Raw genomic sequence first — 26,551 nt, forward strand, 5'->3', positions numbered from 1 at the left:
TTTTTCACGTATCATTATTAGTTCATTCTCATTATCAAACCCATCAAAAGTATTCACATTGCGTTTAGCGCAATTCTTCCAAATGCCGTTCATGCATTTCTTTGTCACAGCTTCCCATGCTGCAGAGATATTCTTGATGCATTTAAGAATATCGTATTTTTTTCCAAGAATCACGTAAAGATAATCAGGATCATCATCTGTAGCAGATATAGCTTGGGAAAAGGTGGTTTTTAGATAATTTGCCTTAAAGGCAGCAATAGCTCCTTGGTCCATAGGTTGGATGAGGGGAGTTGTATTGGGTGGTAAAAATGTCACTTTCACGTTGGGATGGAGATCGGCTAGATGAGGTGGATGGCCGGGTGCGTTGTCCAAAAGTAATAACACCTTGAATGGAATAGTGTTTTCGAAACAATATTCACGAACCTGGGGAATAAAAGCAGTTTATGAACCAGTCTTCGAAAAGTGCTTGAGTCATCCATGCCTTTTTGTTGGAACGATAGTAGACTGGTAGCGTATGCCTATTCACATTTTTAAGAGCTCGCGGGTTTTCGGAATGATAAATCAAAAGTGGCTTCAGCTTAAACCCGGCGATATTACCGCCAAGCAACAAAGTCAGCCTATCTTTAGATGCCTTAAATCCAGGCATGGCTTTTTCCTCTTGATAAATGAAGGAGCGTTCCGGCATTCGTTTCCAGAATAACCCGCTCTCATCAACATTGAAAATTTGTTCTGGTAAATAGGCTTCTTCTACAATGACTTCATCCAAACTTTCAATGAACTTTTTCGCACCTTCCTCATCTGCACTCGCTGCTTCCCCAGTAATTCGGACATTATGCAATTGAAATCTTTTCTTAAATCGTTTGAACCATCCTGTACTTGCTGAAAATTCTTGAGTATAATCTGCTCCTGCACGCTCCTTCAACGTCTTAAAAATACTTAAAGCTTTCGTTTGCAGTATGTGAAGGCTTAATGGGACACGTTTTTGGAGTTGGCTTTCAATCCACACATTTAATAGTTTTTCCATTTCGTGTATGGGTCCACTTTGTTGTTTCGTTATCACAGTTGATCTCATAGGTGCTGAACCCTTTACTGCTTCACGAATACGTTCCTTATCTTTTAAAATTGTTGACACAGTAGAATGCGGTAGGTGAAGATTGCGGGCTATTACACTCACTTTCTTCCCCCCTTCAGACTGCTTTATCACTTTCATTTTCATGTCTAGATCAATAGCTTTTCTTGCTTCTTAGCAGGCTTGGAAACTGAGCAAGAATTTCTTTTTGAAGACATCTTTGATTGGGGTTTGGAGCAAAGAAACATGTACAATATAGGCTAACCAGTAACCACGTACAAGGACTCAAACACACAGAAACACTGCCGAAAGCTGAGCATCTCTCGGAGATGAGCGCGCTGCCGGTAGCAGGAAAAACTATCGTACGCGCGCTCGACGTATTTTAGCTAAATATAAAATTAAATATTATTATATATTATTATATTGTTGTAGCTGTCGTAAAGTCGGTCTGTCATAAGTTGCATAGGTCGTAAGTAGACGACTACCTGTACATCTTTTGGAATTTTTAAGGCTATCCCATTTATGGCTAAGGCAAACAGAGTGACACTTAACACACTTCCCTGTGGTACTGCTTCCTCTTGTTCTTTCAAATTAGACAGAGTACTACCTACTCTCACTTTAAAATAACGGTTTTTTAAAAAGACTTTAATAAAAAGTGGTAGTTCTCCACGCAGACCAATTTCATGCAAGACTTTCATAATTCCATGCCTCCAGGTAGTATCATAAGCCTTTTCTAGGTCAAAGAAAACTGCCACATAATGCTGCTTGGAAGCAAATGCCTGACAAATTGCATTCTCCAAACGTATCAATACATCTGTGCAAGAATGCATACGGCGAAAGCCACACTGAGATGATGATATAATCTTCTTTGATTCTAAAAACCATACCAACCTAAAATTTACCATTTTTTCCATAAGTTTACAAAAACAGGATGTTAAAGCTATTGGTCTATAGCTTGTAGGGACAGATGAATCTTTCCCTGGCTTGACAAAGGGTAAAACTGTCGCTATTTCCCAAACACTTGGGTAATCACTCTCCTTAAAAATTCTATTAATAATACTTAAAATAAAAAATTGTTTCCTTTGAAGTATTCTTGATCATTTCATATAAAATTTCATCAGGTCCAGGTGCAGTGTTTTTACTATTACTAAGAGCAAATAAAAATTCCTCCATGGTAAAAGGCATATTATATGATTCAGATTTAAAAGAGGTAAAATCAAGTGTTTCAGACTCTGCTAACACTCTCTCCCTGTAGAATGGAGAATTTTCATCCCTACTTGATATCATTGCAAAATTTTCTGCAAAAACATTGCTTACAGCCTTTGAGTCTGTTATAAATTCACCGTTGACTTTTAAAACAGGGAGGGGACTAGGATTGTACTTTCCTGCTATTTTCTTAATAACTGTCCAGATCTTGGTCATAGGTGTTTTCCAGGTAATTGTTGATATAAAAAGTGCCCATGATTCTCGTTTCGCATGTTTTATTTGCCATCTGAATTTGGCTCGAGCCTTTTTAAAGGAGATCGAGTAGCATTCACAGCGATGTCTTCTGTACCTAGTAAAAGCTGCTCTCATGGCTTTATGTCTTATTTTGCATTGAACATTCCACCATGGAACAGGCTTCCGATGCAATTTTCCACTGGTTTTTGGGATTGCCTTTTCTGCTGCAAACATAAAAATCATTGTTAAATAGAACACTGCTTCTCCTATTGTTGGCATATCTTTTGCATCTAGTTCAGTATAACCGAGTTCCTGGAAAAGGGGCCAATTTGCCTTATTGGTACACCACCTAGGTATTCTGTATACTAGCTCATATTTCTCAGTTCTGATGACAATTGGAAAATGATCACTACCGTATAGATCTTCCAATACCTCCCAGTTGAAGTCAATGAATGTATCAGAACTGGTGATGGATAAGTCAATACATGAAAATGTACCAGTCTGAATGTGAAAATGGGTGGGTTTTTCAGTATTCAAAAGGGTCATATCTGAATTTTCTATTGATGATAAGATAAGGTTTCCTTTTTGATTTGTTAAAATGTCACCCCAAAATTCATGTCGACCATTAAAGTCTCCCAATATCAGAAATGGTCGGGGTAGCTGTTCATACAACTGTGTTAACTGTCGTTCAAGTATTGGGTTATTAGGAGGGAGATACAATGAACAAATTGTGTAAGTCTTTTTTAAGTGAATTTTGACAGCTACAGCTTGTAATTGAGTTTGCAACTGTATTTTTGAGTGAGCAATATCTCGTCTTACAAGAAGAGCACTTCCACCCGAATTTCCCTGTATAGGGAATTGGGAGTGGAATGCAAAAAACTCTTTAGGAGTAAGCATTTTGTTGTTGCTTAGCATAGTCTCTTGTAGTGCTAAGCATACTGGATTATAAGTATTAATCAAACATAGTACCTCTTCATATTTGGCGCGAAGTCCCTGGCAGTTCCATTGTAGTATAGCAGAGAAAGTACCTATTTTCTAGAGGATGATCCCCTGTCCAAGATCGTTTTGTTATGTTTTTTCTTCGAAGATGACATCTGAGTTTTGTGACGGACTTTTGGTACAGTTCCAGATGTCGAAGGAGTACTTAGAGGGTCATTTGAATGTACCAAGTGATCACTTATGATGGTATTTGAAACAGCAGTATCTTTAGTATTATCTTCGACCCTTGCAGTATCTGGTTTATCATTTTCAGCTAGTCTAATTTTATTGTCTAAATCAAGCTGAACTGAGTTTAACATTTTGTTTGCCTTAGGTTCTACATTTGTTGCTGCTGTGTTGTATGATAAGATAGTGGGATATGACTCATTATTTTCCATTAATTCCGATGTTCTATGAGGGTCAGCTGAACCACAGGATGGTGAAGGTTTACTCATTTTTTGTTTTGAATCAACCTTTTTTACGAATGTATCTCCTTTCTCAAGGTGCTTGACTTTTGATTCAGGCATTGTTACAGACTCTTCACTTAAAGTCCTCTTGTTGACAATTTTCCCAGCATCCATTTTTTCTTCTTTATCTTCATTACACTTTTTGAGATTCAATTTCTTTTGTCTTTCCTCATTTCCTTTTACTTCATCTACAAATGACTTCTGGGTGTTGAATTTCTGCAAAGTCTTTTGTCTTGCTTCTTTAAAGGTAATGCGCTCTTGAGTCTTGATACAAAGTGTTTCTTTTTCAATGAGATACTTGATACATGATTTATGTGCTGCATTATGGTCTCCCCCACAATTAGGCCAGCATGGAGTAAGTTCACAATCCTCATGCTCTTTTCTGCCACAGTTAAAGCATATGGCTGGTCAATTCCTTTCTTTTTTCCTACATGTTGTTATCAAATGGCCGAACATTTGGCAATGGAAACATCTTCTGGGAGCGGGAATATACCGTCTAACTGGCAGGTGAAGCCATGCAGCTTTCAGAAATTTAGGGAGTCTCAAACAATCAAAGGTGAGTATCAAAGTAGGTGTTGGATGTAATATTCCCAATACTTTTTTCTTCATTCGTCTCACATCAACCACCTTTTGATCAGCAAATTCTTTTTGGAGAGTGTCCTCAGAATAATGTAGGAGTTCAGTACTATACACTACTCCTTTAGACTGATTCATTGTTTTGTGAGGAGTGCATTTTGCTGTGCTTCCTTCTACAGCACTAATAGACAGTAATTTTCTACTTTCATCTGGTGATGAAACTTCCACAAGCAAGCTTCCTTCACCTTGAGAGGCTATCTTTGGTTCTCTGCCAATGCATTTTACAATATCTCTATGGACATCAAATATATTCAGTTCTTTAATGCTTTTGTCGATCAAGAGAAAGGTATTTATTATAAGTCTCAGGTTCTTGAGATCCAAGTAAAATTCCAATATCAGGATTAGCATTCTTATTTCTATTATTAAATCTGCTATTCTTTCCTCTGTTCTGAACTACATAAGGGCTTGTAGTAACAATCAAAGAATCTTTGATGTTTTCATTGGAGGAGGTTGGGGATGGCAAAGGGAGGTCCTTATCCAAGCCTAAGGTTGTCAACGGTGCCAAAGAGTCGGGGGATCCAGGGGACAATGTACTAGGCATATTATCCATGTTAGTTTGAAGGAAAAAAAAAAGGGGGGGGGGGGGGGAGGATATACACACACACACACACACAACAACTGCTTGGGAAGACCAACAAGGTATCGCGGACTAGACAGGGTCCAACATTCTCCACCAATGGCACACGTAGAAGTTGCTTCCCCACGGTCTGCCCCATACCCTACCCTTTCGGGATAGCACCAATATGCTTGCAGTGGCCCAGGTATAAGCCAATCTGCCTGCTGGGAGTTCTACCCCCACTAATGGGGACAGACTCCCCACTCCAAACATATTGGTGGGCTTCCGGACAAAAGCCAGGAGTCCCATCCCAAAAACCAGCCCCCCCTGGATTCCGATGGGCTGATCCCTGGAGATGGTTCCTCCCTTAAGATAGCAATGGGAAAATCCCATCACCATCTCTTGGGTCCAAACCGTATTGGGTGGCGACTCACCACCACAACTCCCATAATTAGCTTCGAATGCAAACCCCCTCCAAACCACGAACCCGTCCCAGACTCACCCAAGCAGAAAAATTTTTCGAAAGTGGAAATGTCCACGCAAGTTAATGCCAAAAGTTTTGTAGTTAATGCCAAAAGTTAATGCCAAAAGTTTTGTCAGGATCCGGCCTTCGCAAACTTGAAGGCAGAATCCCTTACCCCCTCACCACGTGAAGGAACCTACTCGAGGGGTCCCATCAAGGATGAAGCAGAGGTACTTCATGGAGGATTGATGGATGGGTATCTGGAAATACACGTCCTTCAGATCCACCGAAAGCATGAAGTCGTTTTCCCTGATGGAATCGAGCACTGATCGTGCTGTTTCCATCGTGAACCGAGTCTGGTGAATGAATCGGTTCAAGGGAGAGAGATCTATCACTGGGGGTCAGCACCCCGAGGACTTCTCCACCAGGAAAAGTTGACTGTAGAAGCCCGGCGACTGATCCCATACGATCTCCACAGCACGTTTGCTCAGCATGGCTTCTACTTCCTGCCGAAGCGCCACGTCCTTGGTCAAACCAGGAACGTACGTTTGCAGATGGACCGGGTTGGAAAGAGGGGTGGCCGAGACTTGAAGGGTAGTAAATATCCCTCCCGAAGGACGTTCACTATCCAGGTCTCTGCTCCGTAGCGCTGCCATGTTGCCCAATGGCTCGCCAGGCACCCCCCCACTTCCGGAAGCAGGTGAGGGGGAACGCCGTCCCTAGCGTTTCCCTCCTCTCTTCGACTTCTTCTTCCCAGATCCTTCTCGAGAGAAGGACTGGGAGGAGGGCTGGTTACAGTCACTCCTTACAGTAGAAGTCGAAGGCAGAGTCTTTCCTCTGAATCCAATTTTCAACTGAATGAAAATAGTGGAACTAATGTGCAAGATTCTGAAAATATTAGTGAAGTAACTGACAGAGTTAGCCCCGTGAACACATCTGTAGTGAGATGTTCAAGTCGTATAGGTAAACCTGTTCAACGCCTTGATTTGTTAGTTGCCTATATTTTTATAAGTACTTGCTTATGTCGCCAGAGATGGAGTATTGTATTATTCTATACTTTTGCTGAACTGTTGTAAGATCTTTCTTAAGGCGTGGAGGGTTGTGATGTATTGAAATGTTACTGTTCCTGTTACTAAGAAGCAATACTTTTGTAATTATCTACTGTGTACCATGTGTATGTTTGTAAGTCAGAAGAGTAGAATAAATCTTGAAAGATGGATGTCTAATTTGAGTCTCCCTCCATGCATGCAGCTACATACCACATACATTACATACACATTCTCGGATTTCTCTCGGGAACATTTCCCCGCATTCTTTGCAGAAAATTTGCCTAATAGCGGTATTTTTCTAAGAGAAATATCCAGAAATTCTTGGTTTTTTCACCAATTTCATCATAAAATGCACTTTTTGTGATAAAACTTAAAAAACCAAGTATAAAAATTTTTTAGTGGGTTTTTCTTGAGTTTTAACTAACAAAATAGGCTGTTCTTAGTGTTTTAATAGGGGTTCCAACTATTCGCCGATTCAAACTATTTGTGGGGGGTTGGGGGCGCATCCCCCGCAAAAACGGGGGGGAACCACTGTACTTCTCTGAGCCGAGACAGTATGCTGTCAATGTAATGCGTTGCTTGACTAAGGGTGGATAGTCGATGAACAGAATTGAGTATCCCACACTTTGGACCTCTACCACCCATTGTTCTGCTCCTCCTCTGCTCCATTCTTGCTAGAAATGATGGAGTCTGGCACCTACTGCTGCATGAGAAAGACTTTCTCATTGCTTAGGGGTGGGCTTGGAGGAAGAATTCTTAATTGTTTTGAATGAAAAGCGGGCATTTCCTCTTGACTTGGATCGCTGTCTCTGTTTGACCCTAAGAAAGGGTAACTGTTGCAAGGGAGAAATAGACTTAGGGACAAAAGGCGGAGTCTCCCTGGAACATTTGGATGATTGAGAGAGCAAATCCTGGGTTCACTTCTGCAAATCAGAAGCTATCCCACTAATGACATCCTGAGGAAACATGAATTCGCAAACCAGCGGTGAGAACAGAAGAGCTGATTTCTGTACTATAAAATAACTCCTTTGGCCATGAAAGAGCACCATAACTCAAGCTTATTAAGAATGCACATTACAAAGGTAGAAGAGACTTGGCGGGAACCATCGCTAATGCCTCTGTCTAAACATGAAAGAACTCCTAAGAGGTCAGAAGAAACCGATGGAGAAATTGCTGAAGAAGCATTCTGAATTTTCTTACCAAGGAAGCCATTAGTCCCGTCCATAAAATTAATAACTTCTAAAATATTAAAAAGATTTAGAAGGAGGTGGTCAATCTCAGCCGAAGCAAACCTGAGTTTTGCTACTGTGAAAGCCGATCACTGAGAAGACTCATTAAGTCTTGAGAAGTCCCCTTGGGCAGAGGCAGAAACACCCAAAGTGAGAGACTTCCCTGTGAAATAATACGAAAGTCTCCCCTTATGCAAGCAAGAAGTGGGGGAAAGAGAAGACTGCTTTCCCTTGTGTTCTCTTTTCTGCAAGCCAACTTTTGACCTCACCCATAGCTTTCTTGGTTGAAATAGAAAGCACTAACTGAGGGAGATCACGAGACTGAAGAAACTTTACTCATTTGAAGAGTTGTAGCGGGAGGGGCAGGAATAGCTGGCTTGAAAAAGTTGTGATAACTTTGAAAAATCGTAAAAGAGCTTCATAAGCCGATGGTGGTTTAGAATCTTCTGGAGTAATCTCTTCCTCTTCCCAGAAGATACATTAGACAAATGAGGGTCGGCAGCGCCAACCGAGGAGAAGACAAAATACGAGGAGCTGAAGGCGGAATCAGCGCCGCGAATGACTCCAATTCAGGTGGAAAAGGGAGCTCTGGCGCTAATGGGTGCTCCTGCGCCCCTGAAAGTCCATGCGCCAAAGTCTCAGGCGCCGATGGGCGCTCCTGCATCAGCGAAGGATTTGGAGTCGAAATATGCTCGGAAACAGCGACATGGCTAATAGGAACAGCACATACAGGAGCCACAGCAGGGGGGACAATTGGCGCCCTGGTGTCCTAGGCTGCTTGTGAACTGTAACTGGTACAGCTTGAAGAGCCAAAGGCGGCACTGGCGCCGAAGCACGAACCGACCTTGGATGCTTACATCTCGCTACAAGTCAGGAAAAGTCTCCTTCCGGATGTTTATCAGAAATATCCGAAGAAAAAGTCTCTGGGCTATCCCAGAAACTACAAGAAGGTTTAACCTCCTTTACCTTCTTAAGCAATACCTGATGGGTACATTGGCGCTGTTTCTCTGGACTTGAATAATCCGAGCTTGAAGAAGGACGATGACCACTGTCCAGGACACCTTTCCAATATGACAATTTGTCGAAAATTGCATTCCTAACTATACAAACCTGAGGTCCTTTAACAATAGGAAGTAGCTAGCGGCAGCTGGAACGGTCGTAAGCTTCGAACAAGGGGAGAACGGTAGTTAACTGCTTGTCCGACAGTCGAGGTAAACAAATCACTTTTGCTTTTGGCCCATGCAAAATACGCAGAGTGAGGGGTGGCATGAGGAGGGACTATATGTAAAGGACCTCAGGTTTGTATAGTTAGGAAAAATGCAATTTTCGACAAATTGTCATTTGTTCCGATACGTAATACAAACCATCGGTCCTTTAACAATAGGAAGACTCACTTCTTGGTGGGAGGAATCTGAGTCTTTTGATGAACAGACTGGTGTTCGTCCATCCCTGGAATGCCTCCCTGGTCGTAAGAGCGAGGGAGGGATCCAAGCCCCTGTCCGATTGATCGGGGTGTGCACCGCAGGATCAATGGTCAGGCCTCTGGGCCAAGTACTAAGAGAGAGGCAAGCGTATCTCTTCGTACCAGCAAGCAAGAACTTGTTCCTGTTTGCAAGAGACAATCATAAAATTATGGGTTTGTCTCAAGCTGGCATCCACTTCCTCCCCCCCCTTGTTGGAGGAAGTGGTGGATATACGCTACCTATCCCATAGTGAAAGGGATAGGATGAGGCTCTGTTGGAGTAGCATCACCGCTGCATCTTGTCCCTTTATCCAGCAGGGTCGACGACCGTGTCCCTCTACCCACAGGTAGAGGGGAAGAAAAAGATGGGAAGAGGAGCCAGTCACACTCTCATTCACTCATCCTTTCTTACGGTCACACCAGGACTCGATGCTGTTCAGCCTGCGAGGGTCTGGGTTCGCTACACAACGTGTTGAGCAGCCACATGGGGTACCCAAGGAAAAAAGATCCAAGGACTGGGGTGGGCAACTATCCCAGAAGGTAAGAAACGGAGGTGCATGTGGTCTGGTTGGACCAGACCCCTGCCTTCAGTACCTGCGCCACGGAGAAGTTCTTGCGGACAAAGCAGCATCTCCTTCACATCGAAGGCGGTGAAGTACATTAGGGAGGGGATTGTGAACGACTCGAACCGATCGTCAGGGGACCGACAAAGGTTCTGAGTCTTCGCTACGAAGTTCGGTACGAAATCGAGCGTCACGGATCCCCATCCCCTTGATGCTTGACTTCGCAGGAGAAGTCATGCAGTTTCCTCAGAGGAAAAGAAGGGAATAGTCGCATGACCTATCCCTCTTCTCGACTTCGGTCGATGTCCATTAGGGTCCCACCCATACTGGTCTGTCCGTCTGCCACGAAGAGTCTCGCATCCTCCTATCCCCATGCAGCGAAGTTCTCGGTAGTGGATAGGACACCGACACTCCATGGTGGGTGTCGATGGTATGGGTACTGTGACAAGCAATTAAGACGAAGTAATGATTGCTCTGTAACAGCCGAACTAAGTCAACAGCGTAGTTCGTAACTTGACTCGGGCGCTCTGACAGCTTGCGACTGACTGCGTTCGGTAGGAGGCAAGTTGTCCAAGCATCCGAGTAAGTCACGTGACTTTCGCCCTTTAAAGGGTTATGCCGAGAGACCAAACAAATAGTGTATTTGTTTGTCACCTATGCCGGACGGTGAGGTGATTATTCTCTTAAGGCATGTGCCCAACAGGCGAAAGTCAATTGCCTTCTAGAGACCGAGGTCCCTGAAGGCAAGACATTCTCATAGTTGTTGAATCTCAGCTAAGGAGAAACAACACTATGTGCCGTTGAAGACGAAGGTAGACATTGAATGCAACCTACATCTTCACAGACGAATCGAGAGAAGGATTCTCAAGATTCATAACCTGTGCTTACAAATGACTGAAAACGCTAACCGTTATTTCATTGCTGTCCGGTGAGAAGTCATAGTTGCAATGAAAGCGGGGCGTTCTTCAGTAATGAAACACAGGGGAGAGCCGCCTGAAGAACTGCTTCTCATGGGCTGAACGTTTGGAAGTAGAGCTGGCAGGTGTGGGAGTAGGCGATGTCTTTCAATACATCTGCTAATCCGGGGTGAACAATGAATAATTGCACACCTACGAATACGAGATATTTTGAGGACAAACTCAGATTCCGCAAAAATCATTCGCATTATCGCAGTGCGATGCAGCAAGAGACTATTACAGAATTCTGTTACCGTGCGGTAAACAGAAAGATGAAAGTCGAAGAGATATCTCTGTTGTAAATTCTCGCAATACTGAAGGCGATGAATTCGAGCGTCACAGCAGTAGATGGTCATTCATGTATGCGAGAATCCCCGTTAATCAGAGACTTAAGTCCGTGATTGTTGGGCAGAGATACGGTTGGTATTCAATCAAAGCAGGGGAGAAAGACATAACCAACACCGTGCATCTCGAGGCGGCAGCTGGTACTGAAATGCCTCGGGCAATTCATAATACGCAGTAGCTTGTCGCTGACTCGTCATCCTGAGTTGCCAAGTAATCCTTTCCCACGAAGGAATGCGTTCGCTAACAGAACCACCGAGCATAAAAAGATATGCTCGAGCAATTATATTTAGGCGAAACGAATTTCGGTAAATACAAAAGCTGAAATGGTGTTGTCGTGACAAAACCATAAGTATATAAAATTGAAACTGGAAACTCTTGGGAGGTTGCAGGCAACCCTGAGTTGCAGTTCAATTAGAATACTCCTCGTCTAAGTCGCAATCCGTAGAGTAACTAGGATATGCGCCTACCCCTCGGACAATTCAACTGCTTAGCAGAATCTGTCGCGAGGTTAATATACGTAGTATATTTGAAGGATTCTGAACAACGATCTCCATCCTAAATTCTTTCCTTCAAGAAAACAAAATAAGGATTGGAGATCGACCACCTTCGATCTCTATCAAAGAGAGTGAAGGAGAAGTCTTCCTCGAAGGAAAGCTTCAATGGTGAACAGAATAACTAAGACGATAGTTCAAGCCAAACTGGATGTTCTCGTCCGTTCTTCTCTATTCCAGGTTGGTCGCCTACTGTGAGATACTCTTCTTTCAGCAGCAGTCTTCTTCCCAATGCTAGAAATTCCAGGAATTCGAGCATAGGCGAGGATCCCGATTATCGTGTAACAATTATCGGGGATTCTCGTCTCGCTCACTTTGGACCGTGGTCTCGCCTAAGTGTTTGGAGATCGTAAAAAACTCGAACATTGAATGCGCTAGAAATTCCGTAGAATTCTAAGCACTCTGCGAAACCCCCACCGAATTCGTCAAACGATATCGGCTGGTGGTCCTCTCGATTCCCGTAGAAATCGAGAATGGGGCAGGATCCCTCTCTCACGACCGGGACTTACGTCAGGTAGGACCCGAAGGTCCCCCGGTAGCGCAGTCCCCAACGTGGGATCCTACAGAGAAATCTCTGTAGGTGATCCCCACCCTCCATTTCCTTCGTAGCCGTAAGGAAAGAGGGAATGGGGGAGGAATTGGATACTCGCTCGCCTTCCCAGTGGAACTAGCAGTTGGAGAAGAGTAGGAGCAGCCATCGCCTTGCGGCGATGGCCTCTCAGAGTCTGGGAAAATGATATTGTTATGATACAATAAAGTTTCATACATACTTACCTGGCAGATATATACATAGCTATCGACTCCGTCGTCCCCGACAGAAATTCAAATTTCGCGGCACTCGCTACAGGTAGGTTCAGGTGATCTACCGCCCTGCTTCGGGTGGCAGGACTAGGAACTATTCCCCGTTTTCTAATCAGATTCTCTCTTCCACCTGTCTCCTGCGGGGAGGCTGGGTGGGTCTTCAATTGTATATATCTGCCAGGTAAGTATGTATGAAACTTTATTGTATCATAACAATATCATTTTCATACATTCAACTTACCTGTCAGATATATACATAGCTGATTGACACCCTTTGGTGGAGGGCAAGAGACAGCTAACTAACTGACTAGACAGGTAAACAACATATGTTGTAGGTATTAATAAACCTTAGTTCCTACTTATTAGATGGAAGACTTCGTGGCTACTGCCCAGGAGTCTGCTTCATCTCAAGAGCCTTAGCGAGATAGTGATCTGTGGCCAAGATTTCTTGTGGATCTGTCGATGGGGTCTCATCCACTTACTCGACAGAACCTAACTGGCGTTTGTCAATGGGAGCACATCCGCTTATATGACAACACGCCTTTATTTAAGGAGCACACAACCGATCCCGATCACCCGATCCTAACCCGTGTTAGTTCTAAGATTGCCAAGAGTCATCCCCAAACTCTTAGCAAACAACCACAAACTCAAAACTCATACATACAAAAATAAAAAATTTTGTACCCCTCTAATAGTCAGCTGTCACTCGATTTCCAAATGAAGCGAAGTGAAGGCCGCTAGTGCGACATCTGACACTCCCATGCACAGGAAACACGAGAACACATCCGACAAGAGGGTTACGTACACAATTTAAGGATCGGTGCTCTCTCCTTTACCCAGAACCGTCTGTGCTGACACAAACGGACCTAAAGAAAAACATTTCTCATACGTAACTCGCACGTCTTTTAAATAATGAGATGCAAACACAGAGTTGCATCTCCAATAAGTTGCGTCCAAAATGTTTTTGAGTGACATATTTCTTGGAACGCCACAGAGGTTGCGATTGCCCTAACTTCGTGGCCTCTCACCCTTCGTTAAAAGATTAAAAGAATCATCTGGACAATTCTTATTGTCAGCTTCCATAATAACACTTCTAACAAAGAAGGCTAAGCGTTCTTGGACATTGCTCTCTTGGGTCCTTTTACTGAGCACCAAAGACCTTTTTGCGAACCCCCCACTGCTTCTTCCTGTCCAGATAAAATTTTAGAGCTCTAACTGGGCAAAGGGATCTTTCTGCCTCTCTGCCCACCAAACTAGAAAGTCCTTTTACCTCGAAGCTCCTGGGCCAGGGATTCGAAGGGTTTTCGTTTTTGGCAAGAAAGAGAGACTGGAATGAACAAATTGCAGAGTCTCCTTTGAAGCCAACTCGTGATTCAAGGGCGTGCAACTCACTGACTCTTTTTGCCGTTGCAAGAGACATCAGAAACAAACACTTTCTAGTGATATTACGAAATGAAGCAGTGTGTGGTGGTTCGAATTCTTCGGAGGATAGAAATTTAAGAACCACATCTAAGTTCCAGCTTGGAACCTTAGGTTCAAGTGACTTTGATGTTTCGAAGGAACGAATGAGGTCGTGCAAATCCTTATCATTCGTTAGATCTAATCCCTTGTTTCTAAAGACTGCTGACAGCATACTCCTGTACCCCTTAATAGTCGGTACAGAGAGATGCGACTTTTCTCTAAGAAACAGAAGGAAATCCGCTATTTCGGTCACAGAGGTACTGGAAGAGGACAGCTTCTTCGACCTGCACCAGCTTCTGAAAACTTCCCACTTCGATTGGTACACCCGCCTAGTAGATGATCTGCGGGCTCTAGCAATTGCGCTTGCTGCCTGGCGAGAAAACCCTCTCGCTCTGACAAGTCTTTCGATAGTCGAAAGGCAGTCAGAGCAAGAGCGGGTAGATTTTGATGGTACCCTCTCGAAGTGGGGTTGTTTGAGCAGATCTATTCTGTTTGGAAGAGACTGGGGAAGTCCACTGTCCACTCCATCACCTCTGTGAACCAAATTTGAGCTGGCCAATACGGAGCAATCAGAGTCATTTTGGTTTCCTTCGGATGCCACGAATTTTCTGACTACTTCCCCCAGTATCTTGAACGGGGGAAAAGCGTAAACATCTATCCCTGACCAGTCCATGAGGAAGGCGTCTGTTGCATAAGCCCTGGGATCTTCCACTAGGGCACAAAATGTGTCTATCCTTTTGGAGAGGAATGTGGCGAAAAGATCTATTTGAGGCTTCCCCCAAAGGAGCCAAAGGCTCTGACAGACTTCTGAGTGGAGTGTCCATTCTGTGGGAAGGACCTGGAACCTCCTGCTCAGTCTGTCCGCTCTCACATTCCTCTCCCCGTTGGACAAACCCGTTAGAAGAACTACCTTCCTTTGGTTCGCCCAAATCAACAGATCTCTTGCCAGCTCGTACAGAGCGAAAGAGTGAGTCCCTCCTTGTTTCTGACATAAGCCAGAGCGGTCGTATTGTCTGAGTTTATCTGTACGACCTTGCCTCTGACTATATGTTCGAAGCTCTTTAGCGCAAGGTGAATTGCTAAAAGCTCCTTGCAATTTATGTGCCATGACACCTGTTCTGCCGACCAGGTGCCTGACACTTCTTTGGATCCCAATGTTGCACCCCAGCCCGACTCCGACGCGTCTGAGAACAATGTCAGGCTTGGGTTCCGTACTTGCAGGGACACTCCTTTGTTTTCTTTTAAGGGAATCAACCACCACTTTAAATGATTTTTTATTTCCTCCGAGATTGGAAACGTGTCCGAGAGCTGTCCTGTCTTCCAACTCCAACTTCTCAGGAAGAACTGAAGCGGACGAAGATGTAGTCTTCCTAGGAGAAAGAACTGTTCGAGCGAGGAAAGGGTCCCCATGAAGGCTCAGCCATTCCCTCGCTGAAGTGCGCTCTTTACCCTAAGAAGTTCGATACTGTGGCACAGCCTTTCTTTATTCTCTCTTGAGAGGGAAAAACTCGAAAAACCCCGAGAATCCATCTGAATCCCCAGATAAAACCACGTTCTGGCTGGGGATCATCTGAGACTTCTCGAGGTTCACGATCAATCCCAATGATTTTGTCAATTCCAGTGTTGTTGACAGGTCCTCCAAACACTGCTTTTGAGACCTGGCTCTGATGAGCCAGTCGTCCAGGTACAGGGAGACGTTTATCCCTTTCAAATGTAAATGTCTTGATACATTTTTCATCACGTCCGTGAAGACTTGAGGAGCCGTGGAAAGGCCGAAACACAGGGCCCTGAACTGATAGATTCTTCCCTCGAACATAAATCGAAGGTTACTTCCTCGACGAATGGTGGATCGGGATGTGGAAATATGCGTACTGAAGGTCTAGGGACGCCATCCAATCTCCTTGCCGCAGTGCTGCAAGGGCTGAAGCAGAACGTTTTCCATGCTGAACTTCTGTTGTTTTACGAATTTGTTCAGCGCACTTACATCCAGTACCGGTCTCCATCCCCCCGAGGCTTTTGCTACAAGAAACAAGCGATTGTAAAACCCCGGGGAGCTGCAATCCAGCACTAGCTCTATTGCTCTTTTGTCCCACATCTGTTCCACCATCTGACGAAGAGTATCCATCAGAACAGGGTCCCTGTATCTGGCGGACAATTCCCTCGGTGATGTTGTCAAGGGAGGAATGTCCTTTAATGGGATGAGATAACCCTTCTTGATGATCGACATCGTCCAAGGATTCGATCCTATGTCTTCCAGGCTTTCGCAAAGAAATGTAAACCTGGCTCCTACAGGTGTCTGGAGGACAGAATTCTCACTTTCCCTTCTTAAAGGGACGGAAGGAAGACCTGCCCCTTTTCTCGGTTGACTTCCTTCTGGCGATAGATACTAGCTGGGGAAGGCCTCCCTCGAAGGGCTGCTGCTGAGCTGGACGAGCCACTTTCTTTTCCTCACTGGCCACAGGCCTATTTTTCCTTGAGGATTGTCTAAGGAGATCCTGGGTGGCCTTTTCAGTCAGCGAATGAGCAATATCCTTCACCAACTCGCGAGGGAAAAAGATGTTCTGAGAGAGGCGCAAACAATAAGGCGGATCTTTGCGAAGGAGAGACGGCCTTCGTGAGGAAAGCACTGTGAACCGCCCTCTTCTTTTAAAACTCCTGCACCAAAGAGGAGCATACTTCAGCCGATCCATCCTGAACAGCCTTATCAATGCATGTGAGGATGCTATTTAGGGTTTCTGGGTTCCAGTTGTTCCTTTTCATGAGACTTCTTGGCAAGAACCCCAAGGGACCAATCTAAGAAGTTAAAAACTTCTAAAGTGTGAAAAAGCCCTTTGAGGAGGTGGTCCGTTTCCGAAAGCCCCCCATGTTACTTTTGCTGCATTCAAGGCGTGTCTTCTCGATGAGTCTACTAAACTCGAGAAGTCTGACTCAGCTGAAACGGACAGAGACAATCCATATTTTCTCCCGTTTCGTACCAAATGCCTCTCCTCCCTGTAAGTTTAGCGGGAGGCATACAAAGACCGTCCTTCCTAACTCCTTCTTCTTCTTGAACCAGGAGTCAAGCGATTGAAGCGCCCTCCTCATAGATATAGCAGGCTTCATTTTTAGGAAAGAGGAAGACTTGTGTGTTTTCGTGCTCGAGAACAGAGAGCGTGGAGAAGGAGGAGCGGCTGGCGTTAACGAGTCTCCATATTCTTCCAAGAGAAGGGACGAAAGAACTTTGTAATTAGAAAATCCTTCCTTCATTTCATCCTCCGAAGGCATCTTCTGGGTTCATCCATAGGCTCGGAAGGAGAAGGCTCCCTTCTTTCTTCTGTTTCTTCCCTTACTCTCTCCTTTCTGAAGAAGCACTCCTAATTGAAGAGGGGCTAAGAGTTACTCTCTTTGCTAAAAAAGATTGACGCTTGGATGACTCCTGTCGGATGTCAGGCTCTTCATACAGGGAATGCGCCTGGTGTATCAGCAGGATATCGCCGAAGGAGTAACGTGTTTGGAATCTCCTGGCCGCTGGCAGGCGCAGCGCGCCTCGAATACTCCTGGTTCTGGTAGGCGCATCTTGTTCCGAATACTCCTGGCGGCACCTGGGAGGAGTATTAAGTTCAGAATATCCTGGCGCCTGGGAGGAGAGTATAAGGTTCGGAATACTCCTGGCGCCTGGGAGGAGTATAAGGTTCAGAATACTCCTGGCGCCTCGGGAGGAGTATCGAGGTCCGAAGACTCCTGGCGCCTGGCAGGAGTACGTCGCTCCAAATACTCCTGATCCTTCGGAATGCGTATTGGTGTTTAGTAGGAGTATTGATCCTGGTAGGCGCTTTCCGTTTAACAAGCGCTCTACTCCTAACAGGATCTTCTTCTTCAGTTAACTCTTGGCGCTTGGTTGAAGATCTTGAAGGTGTACTGCATACTCTGGCTCTTTGCGCCTACTCGGAGCCTGGTCCTGGCTGGAGCCGCACTCTTGACAGGAGTAACTTCCTTTCTTACTTCTCTCCTGTCTAACGCATTGCTCCCCCACAGATGGCCGCTGTGCGACAACTCCCCTGTAGGGTGCGTCGCGCCCGACAGGAGATCGGTATTATTTAGATCTTTTAATAGGAAGCCTATCATCCTTCTTACGAGTAGGCTCCTTTATATAGAGCTCCTACCAACGAGGCTAATTGTTCTTGCATATTTCATTAAAATTTTCTGGTTGAGGAATCTTTCGAATCAGGGAGAGGGAGATCTGGAAGGCGCTCTAGGATCTCCTCCAGACCCAGAGTCTGAATGTATCTAGCCTTCTTTATTACCGAAGGCGCTCCTTCTTCAGAGAAGCGTTCGGGACTAGAATTGAGTTCATGTTATTTCCATACTCAAAATCTTCCAGCGGACGGGAAAGTTTCGACTCCTTCCATCCTCTTCTCGGACAGAGGGCGAACTAGAAGACGAAAAGCACTCTCGAAGGACGCTTTTCCTATATCGGTCCTTGGCAGTTTGTGATATGATAGATTCTGCCGAAGGGACGCCTGATCGTGGGGATTCTCCACAACCCCCGTACGGCTTTCGACTTTCCTTCTCCTCCGGGCCAGGGAGCTTGGAAGAGGTCTAGGCCTGGGAGCGTCGCAGAGACGACCAGACGCCCCCTCCACTACACTGGGGACAACTAATATCACTAGCGAAACCACATTCACTTTCCTTACCTTCCCAATGCTGCCATTTTTTCCTGCATTTTCTGAAGGGAAGCTCTGAGTTCCGCTATTTCCGAAGCAGAACTAGAGGGATTAGCAATTTGTGAACGGGCTGAAACAGAATGGGCATGATTATCAGAGGAAGAAGCTACAGAACTAGACAGTAAATCATGAGATGTAGACATTCTGCGGGTTTTGTAAGCCGCCTTCCTCTCTCTATCTTTCTCTAACTTCTTCAAGTAAGAAGTTAGATCTTCCACTCTTGTGCACTCAATTTCTCACACTCGTTACACGTATTCTCAATCGAGCACTTCAACCATTCTACAACCACTACAAGTAGTATGAGGATCTACCGAAGCTTTCGGAATCCTCACCTTACAGCCCTCATTCACACACTCTGAAACTAACACTAGAGTCAGACATATTCACGAATTCCAAAAACCAAGTCCAAAAAAACAGTCCACGATAGCGAATGCAAACAACGATCCAAGTACGTCACCAAAATATCAGCGAGAGATGATCAAAAGCGTTGCGAAAAAAGAATTCTAGTCAGGAAGAAGTAACAACAATGTTGATACCACCGGCGACAGAGAGAACCTGATTAGAAAACGGAATAGTTCCTAGTCCTGCCACCCAGAGCAGGGCGGTAGATCACCCTGACCTACCTGTAGCGAGTGCCGCGAAATTTGAATTTCTGTCGGGGACGACGGAGTCGATAGCTATGTATATATCTGACAGGTAAGTTGAATGTATGAAAACGTATCGTCAGGAGAAAACGTTTTCCCGAGGAGGGTTACGAACTCTCACTGTAGGTAAGGGTCTGCCGCCACTGTGAACGTCGTCTGGGTGGGGCTGATCGGCACCTGACAGGAGAGAGCCGATACCGTCCTCCGACTCATTCCAGTCCTCGTCGAGGTCGAAACCTCTCACGAGGACCGCGAAGAGTATTTAAATACGGTGTCCGAAGACACGTAGAAACGAAACCGCTGGTCGCAGTAGAGGAGGTGGAAGTAGCTTGATCGACCGGCCAGAACTGAGAGAGCCTTCTTGTCCGGAGACGAGAGACTCTGGTTCGAGACAGAATCGTCAAGCTCCGATCGCGGAGACCCACCGTCGGTTTGGGTTCCCTCTCGGGCCCAAAAGCAAAACGACTCGAGCAGAGACGTGGGCTCTGCTGGGTGGGAGCGGCAATCCTTCCCCGAGGTCGTTGCGCTGACGAATCAGCGCCATAAACCTCGACAAAGTTCCTCTGATCTCGGAAGTCTAGCATCTTGCAGAGTAGGACCGTCAAGCCCCTCGAACAAGAGCATTCCAAGAACCTCCCCCTTAAGGAGGAGGAACTGCGATAGACCCCTCTCGGATTCCTCTGCCACTTGCGCGTACGTCCTGGTCGGTCCGAAGATCGTACCTGGTACTTACGACGTCGTGACGGGATCGTGCGGGGTATGCCCCTCACGATCACCCCGCTGTGCCTCGCTCTTCCTGGTGCAAACCGAGGAAGTTGCAGGCAGGCACGGGAGAGGGAAGGACATGACGCTCCTCTTTCGCCTGCTGCATGGCAAGAACCAGCGGGCTTGGAGGGCTGCAGGCGATCGCCACTTTGCAGGCCTAGTCGAGCCCCTGGGAAACGGCTGGACCGAGAACAGCGGCCCCGATCTTGTGTGCAGAGGAGCTGCTGCTGGTCCCCCTATCCGCCCGGTCCCTGTGGGAGCGGCGGTCAGGAGACCTGCAGAGACCACTGTCGCGGTGAGACCGGTGCGTGTCCTGCGTGGCGCGTCATACTGCTGGTACCAGCCGAGGCTGGCACCAGCCGAGGCTGGCACCAACGAGGGAACCTCTTCCCAGCCAGCTCGTGGCTGGTCAGACAGTCACATCTACCAGGGTGTTACCAGCTGGTCGCTGTGAGAGCGGCCGCTGGTCTGGCGAGAGTCACATGAGTGGCTCTCACCAGCTTCTGCTCCGTGCCACGTACTTGGCGCCGAGCGAACTCTGGCGCCAAAATTTGGCTATACGCTCTCCCGCGGGAGATCGTATACTCGGAAGTTCTCGCGAACGAGAGACCGAGCCGGAACCTACGTAGCTGGCAGCACCGCAAAAAACACCAGGCGAGGAAGTACCAGGGTGGTAGTCGGTACGCCTCTGGTCCCCGTCTTCTTCTTCCTTGCGGAAGGGGAGACGGGCCCTGTTCCCGAAAGAGCAGGAGGACCGGCAGAAGAACCCCCCCAAGTCCCACGGGAGAGTGGAACGAGCCCTTAGAAGTTCCCGAAAGGAGCCTTCTTAGGGGGGGGGGGGAAACCCGGGTTACCAGCTGGTCGCTGCAAGAGCGGCCGATGGCCTGGCAAGAGTCACCTGAGGGCGGCTCTCACCAACCTTCTGCTCCGTGCCGCGTCTTGGGCGCCGAGCGACTCTTCGCCGAAAACTTGGGCTGCACAGTCTCCCGAGGGAGAAACGTACACTCGGGATCTCTCGCGAACGAGAGGACCGAGCCGGAAACTGGTGTAGCGGCATCGCCGCTAGCACCAGGCGAGGAAGTACCAGTGCTAACCGGTACTCCTCTGGTCCCCGTCTATCTCTTCCTTACGGAAGGGGAGACGGGCCCCACTCCCGAAGGAGCAGGAAGACCAACAGAAGGACCCCCCGTCCCACCAGGGTGGGACGGGCCCTTAGAAGTTCCCGAAGGAGACTTCTTAGGGGGGAAGGCAGCCTTCTTCTTCTTCGGCTTATGGGCCTTAGAAGTCGAAGGGGAAGAGGCAGCAGCAGACGATGAAGACGAAGATGACACCTTCCTCTTCTTCCTCTTCCTCGTCAGCTCACGCAGGACAGTCGTCAGGTCCTCCATCCAGGCCGAAGCAACACGGCCCGACTGCACCTGTCCGGAAGGACCTGGGACTGGGGAAGACACACCGTGGGCAGGACCAGCATGGACAGGCTCAGGAACCACGAGCGACAGGCACAGCAACCAGCTCAGGAGCGGCAGGAACAGCGGCAGCGGTAGACCCAGAAGGGACAGCCAAGCCAGCAGCGGGAACCACATCAGCGGCAGGTACGGCAGGCCCAGCGATCGCCTCGTAGAATCATCGGCAGCCAGCGGGAACCTGGGTACTGGCGGCCGGTCCAGGGGTGAGCTGCGGAACAGCGGAAGGTCTGGGGCAGGCAACACGAAGAAAACAGGCGGCGGCGGCATACACCCCCAATCGGTACGGCCGCGGCCCTAGTAGCGGCAGACGGGCGTCACCGACACAGCATGGGGAGTGTAGACCAGGCGGGGGGGGGGGGAGCAGCATAAGCTGCCGTGGAGGTAGTAGTGGAGACCGCCCCAGACCTCGCCTAGACGCTGCAGCAGCCCGTGGATGCTAGGCACGCCCTGCCGCCGCGGTGGTACCATACCTGTCCAAGGTCGTCTCCCACGGATGTAGCACCTGCGGTAGCACAGATAGATTAGTAAGAGGGGTTCCCTCACGCACGGGGGAAGACATGCCCCACCCCCACCCCGCAAGGAAGACCCCAAATACAAAATACAACGAGGGGAAGCTGAGGCGGGGGGCAGGAAACAACGACGAAGAATCGGATACCAAGGGAGTCGCGGGAGAAGCTTGTTTCCAACGACTTCCTGGCAGACCTTCGCTTCCCCTACCCCCGCACAGCCAGTGAAAAGGTAATATGAAAACTGAAAAACAGAATACTTGCCCTTGGCGATTCACTTCAGTAGAATACTTAAAGGGGAAGAAAAGATCAATTCCCGGGTAAGAGCGGAAACTGATCCATAATAATATGATGCTATCATAAAATATATATGAAAATGAAACAGAATACTGCACTTGCGATTCACTTTCACAGAAAATAATCGTAAGGATCAATTCCTGGGTAAGAGCGAAAATTGATCCAAATTAAAATTTATGCAAATAAATAAATGAAAATGAAAAGAATACTGCAATTCCGAATCCACTTTCATTGCATTCTATCATACAAAATAAGAGGCTCGTGCCGAGCGCAATCACGCTCTCGGCAACGAACGCACAGGGCAAAAATATAATGAAAAGAGTACTTACATTTTTCAATTACACACTTTCGCCCAAAATACATGACTCGGCGCGAGCGCGCCCGCCCTCGGCACCGAGACATAATTCAAGGGTTCAATTCATGAAAAGAGAGGAAATCGCCGCATCTACGGCGATAGCTCCATGTTGGTTCATAATTAAGTAATGAAAATGAAAACAGTGTACTTACAGTTTCATTTTCAAGTCAAACAAACCATTAGTAGAAAACACAATATAAACAAAGCATACGACGATGAAGCGGGCAGAGAGCGATGACGAACACGTCCTTCACACCCGCGGCCGAAAGCAAAAGTGATTTGTTTACACGCGACTGTCGGACAAGCAGTTAACTACCGTTCTCCCCTTGTTCGAAGCTTACGACCGTTCCAGCTGCCGCTAGCTACTTCCTATTGTTAAAGGACCGATGGTTTGTATTACGTATCGGAACAATGCTGTCTTTTGCTACCAGCGAAACATCTACAGGTGCGACTGAGGGGCCAACTGCCCGTGGGCAGACCCCACCAACCTTCCTTGGGCCTCCGGTATGACTTCTCCCAGGTGCGGGGGAGTAGTCAGGGACCTTCACCTAAGAGAATTGGCGGGACAGACAGCCAACTCCTCCACTAACACTACTTTTTTCTTTATCAAGAAGCATATGCACAGACTCACCTAGCTGAGCCATAGAGTAAGTTAACAGATCAAACTTACATTCAAACTGCGTTGAGACTGGCAATGGCACTGGGATCAGAAGCATAGGAGTCGGGAACAGGATTAGGTGGAAAAGAGGAAAGACTGGGTTTGGGGGACAAAACAGAAATCACAGGCACTTCAGAGGAAGATTCTTGGCTAGCTAAAGCCCTTTCATACCTAGCAGTAGCCTTACGCTTCCTATCTTTTTCTAACTTTGAATGGTAAGAAGATAGAACCCTCCATTGTTTGTCTTCCCAGCTTATACACTCATTACAAGTTAAATCAACCTTGACCCCTAAATCTAACACAAAAACAGAATGGGAATCATACTTTGCTGAAGTAAACCGTGTATTGCAGCCTTTGCTGCATAAACAGATGCTCGACTTACTAGAGTTACACATCGCTAGAGAAAATCTCAAAATAACAGACTAAAAGCTCTAAACTGGTCAAAGTACTGTTAATTATGCCTGACTAGTTAATAAATGTCGAAAGGAAATGACAAAAGAATCAAGAGTTCTTCACCAAAGGTACTGGAAACTCTCAGTGAATGACAAAATCCAAACTAAAAAAAAAAAAAAAAAAAAAAAAAAAAAAAAAAAAAAAAAAAAAAAAAGCTACAGCTCATGACCTTCGTCAGAAGCTGGTAGAAATAAAATTGAGCTTCTTTGCAGAGTTGTTTACCTATTCCCTGATAGTGGATGGGGTACCAACCTACACCGAAACAAAGGAATCACTGCCGTGATTTTCACATTTTAGCTACCGGAACTTAGAAACAGTTAGCTATAGTATAATTAACCAAAAAGCATGATTCATTGGGTCAGATTCCAGTTTTTTGTTTGAGCTCAGATGCAAAATTTACTCAAAATTTTGTACTGAAATCCGAATATTTCGAGATCTAGTATGATCGAGGACCGGGTCTCTACTGTCCTGGTTTTTTAAATATAGTTTTATAACCGAAAGTGCATTTAATCATGAAAGTGATATGAAAATACAGTAATTTGTGGATATTTCTCAAAGAAAAATACCGTGAATATACAAATTTCCTGTAAATAATGGGTAGATATGGTTCATAAAGAAATCTGCAAAGATGTGAGTCCGTGAATGCTGAGAATGCAAATACAAGGGGTCCACTGTACTACCCAATCAAATGTTGTTATATTTATGATTAGCCACATATTACCTATCTTGGTGCGAACGTCAGTTGTCCTAGAAACCTTACGATTAAGACTCTTTGTAATAAACCATCAACATGGGAATAGTGCCTCTTACTTACCCTGTCCACAGAGTACCCTATATTAAGTGTTGACAGTTACTACATTTGGTACTGACAAGGTTAGGTGAGGAAGCATACAGTAATTACCCTTAAACACCCCTAGATTTTTTACTCGCCCTTATCCAGATTTGGCCGTTATCTGATGGGCCCTTGGCTCTATTAATCCAGATAACCGAAGGATTACTGTACTTGGGTTCAAATTTTGTGATGATGGGGCCACTGAAGTGAGTGTATTCTGTATGTTATGTTCTATACGTATATTAAATGGAACAGTGGTGATATGTTTAACAGGTCTGACAACGAAACTGGATAACTTACTAAACAGGCAGTCCCTGGTTATCGGCGGGGGTTCCGTTCTTGGTGGAGTGCTCACAAGCAAAAACTGCCATTAACCGAAACTCAGCAATTTATGGTGCCATTACTCTCACTTTAAGGTGCCAATAACCAGAAGGCAGTGTGTGTTATGGAGACAAGCGCCATAAAACTGGACTACCATTAACCGAATCCACCAATAACCAGGGACTGCCTGTACTGTATTCTGCATAAGCATGTAATATTATCTATTTGCTTGTGATCATACATAGTTGAGAAGCTCTCACAGTTGTGATATTTCCTTAAACAATGTTTAGTTTAAGGTACAGGCTAGTTAGGTTAGGAACCAGGCTATGTGAAATTACTATTAGCAAGTGTAGGCTACATATTCATTACAGGGTCTTTATTAGTACTTATCAGGGAGCCAGGCCCCAAAGTGACTGTTGAGTTGAGGTGCTGCTGTATGTGATTATGTAGTAAATGTTCATTTACTTATTCCTTGTAAGGTTTTGGTTATGTATTTACTGCTACATTAGCAGTTAATTTGCATAGGCAGTCTCTGGTTATCAGCGGCCTCGGGTGTTGAGAATTAGCTTTCATGGCGGTCACCTAGCGATGACAACAACTGGATTATCAGTGCCAATCCCTACATAAGAGCGCCGCTGATCCTGGTATCAATAACCGGGGATGAGCGCTGTTATCGCCGATTTTCAGTTATTGGCTAGTTTGTTATTGTCACGCTGTCAGGAACAGAACCCACGCTGATAACTGGGGACTGCCTTTTAAACATTTACCCTTGTACTCAATTTCTGTGTACGTACTCAGTCATGGCTTTAAGGTTTGATTGAGTTTACATTCAAATATATTTAGTAAAAGGCTCATGAATTTTCCTTAATCCCAGTACAAAGGCCTTATAGGATCTGCTACTAACTGAGAAGGACCCTTGACTGAAACAGAGGGAGAAGACACATCAGCCTGACCCTGCACCTATTTGGCAGAATGTAATGAGTACCTAGAGAGTGTCACCATCCAATGGTATTAGAGGAGACTGAGCACAAAATCCTTTTCTAGCTTTATGTCTAGAAGAGGCAACAGAATCAGCCAAGCTGGCCCTACTGGTCAATCCAGGGCAAGCACAAGAATACTCTTCTGGTTTTATGCTGTGCAGTACTAGACTGTGGGCAGTATAAGCATGGTCCAGGACGGTACTGTGCATAGGAATGTGGTTATGCTCATGATGACATGGGGACCAGTCACAAACACATCCATGGATATACTAAGCTGGCTTTAAGGAGCTGAGATAACTGACAACCATTGAAAGCACAATCTTCCTTTTGCACTTCCAGAGAGGTACAAGCAGGGGAAGAGAGGCTACCAGGCACAAGCATGAACCTGCCAACTGGGATAGGATATGAGCAATCTTTGGACTCAGCTCCTTTCACAAATGATTCAAGTGACCATCATTGCCTATAGCAGGAAATTAACAGCCAAAAGATTTCTGCTTTCCAAGCAGTTTTCCTGCATTCTGCTGGTCAAGAGACACAGAGGCAAG

The 26,551-nt window shown here is 45.9% G+C and overlaps 1 protein-coding gene across 3 annotated transcripts in view; it reads right to left on the minus strand.

Moving 5' to 3' along the window:
* LOC135202935 (nucleic acid dioxygenase ALKBH1-like) overlaps nucleotides 1-26,551 on the minus strand; it is a 247,214-nt gene that overhangs the window by 157,325 nt on the left and 63,338 nt on the right. The gene's annotated exons all lie outside the window — the stretch shown is intronic.

The sequence above is a fragment of the Macrobrachium nipponense genome, chromosome 33 (genome assembly GCF_015104395.2).
Source record: "Macrobrachium nipponense isolate FS-2020 chromosome 33, ASM1510439v2, whole genome shotgun sequence".
NCBI classification, from domain to species: Eukaryota; Metazoa; Arthropoda; class Malacostraca; order Decapoda; family Palaemonidae; genus Macrobrachium; species Macrobrachium nipponense.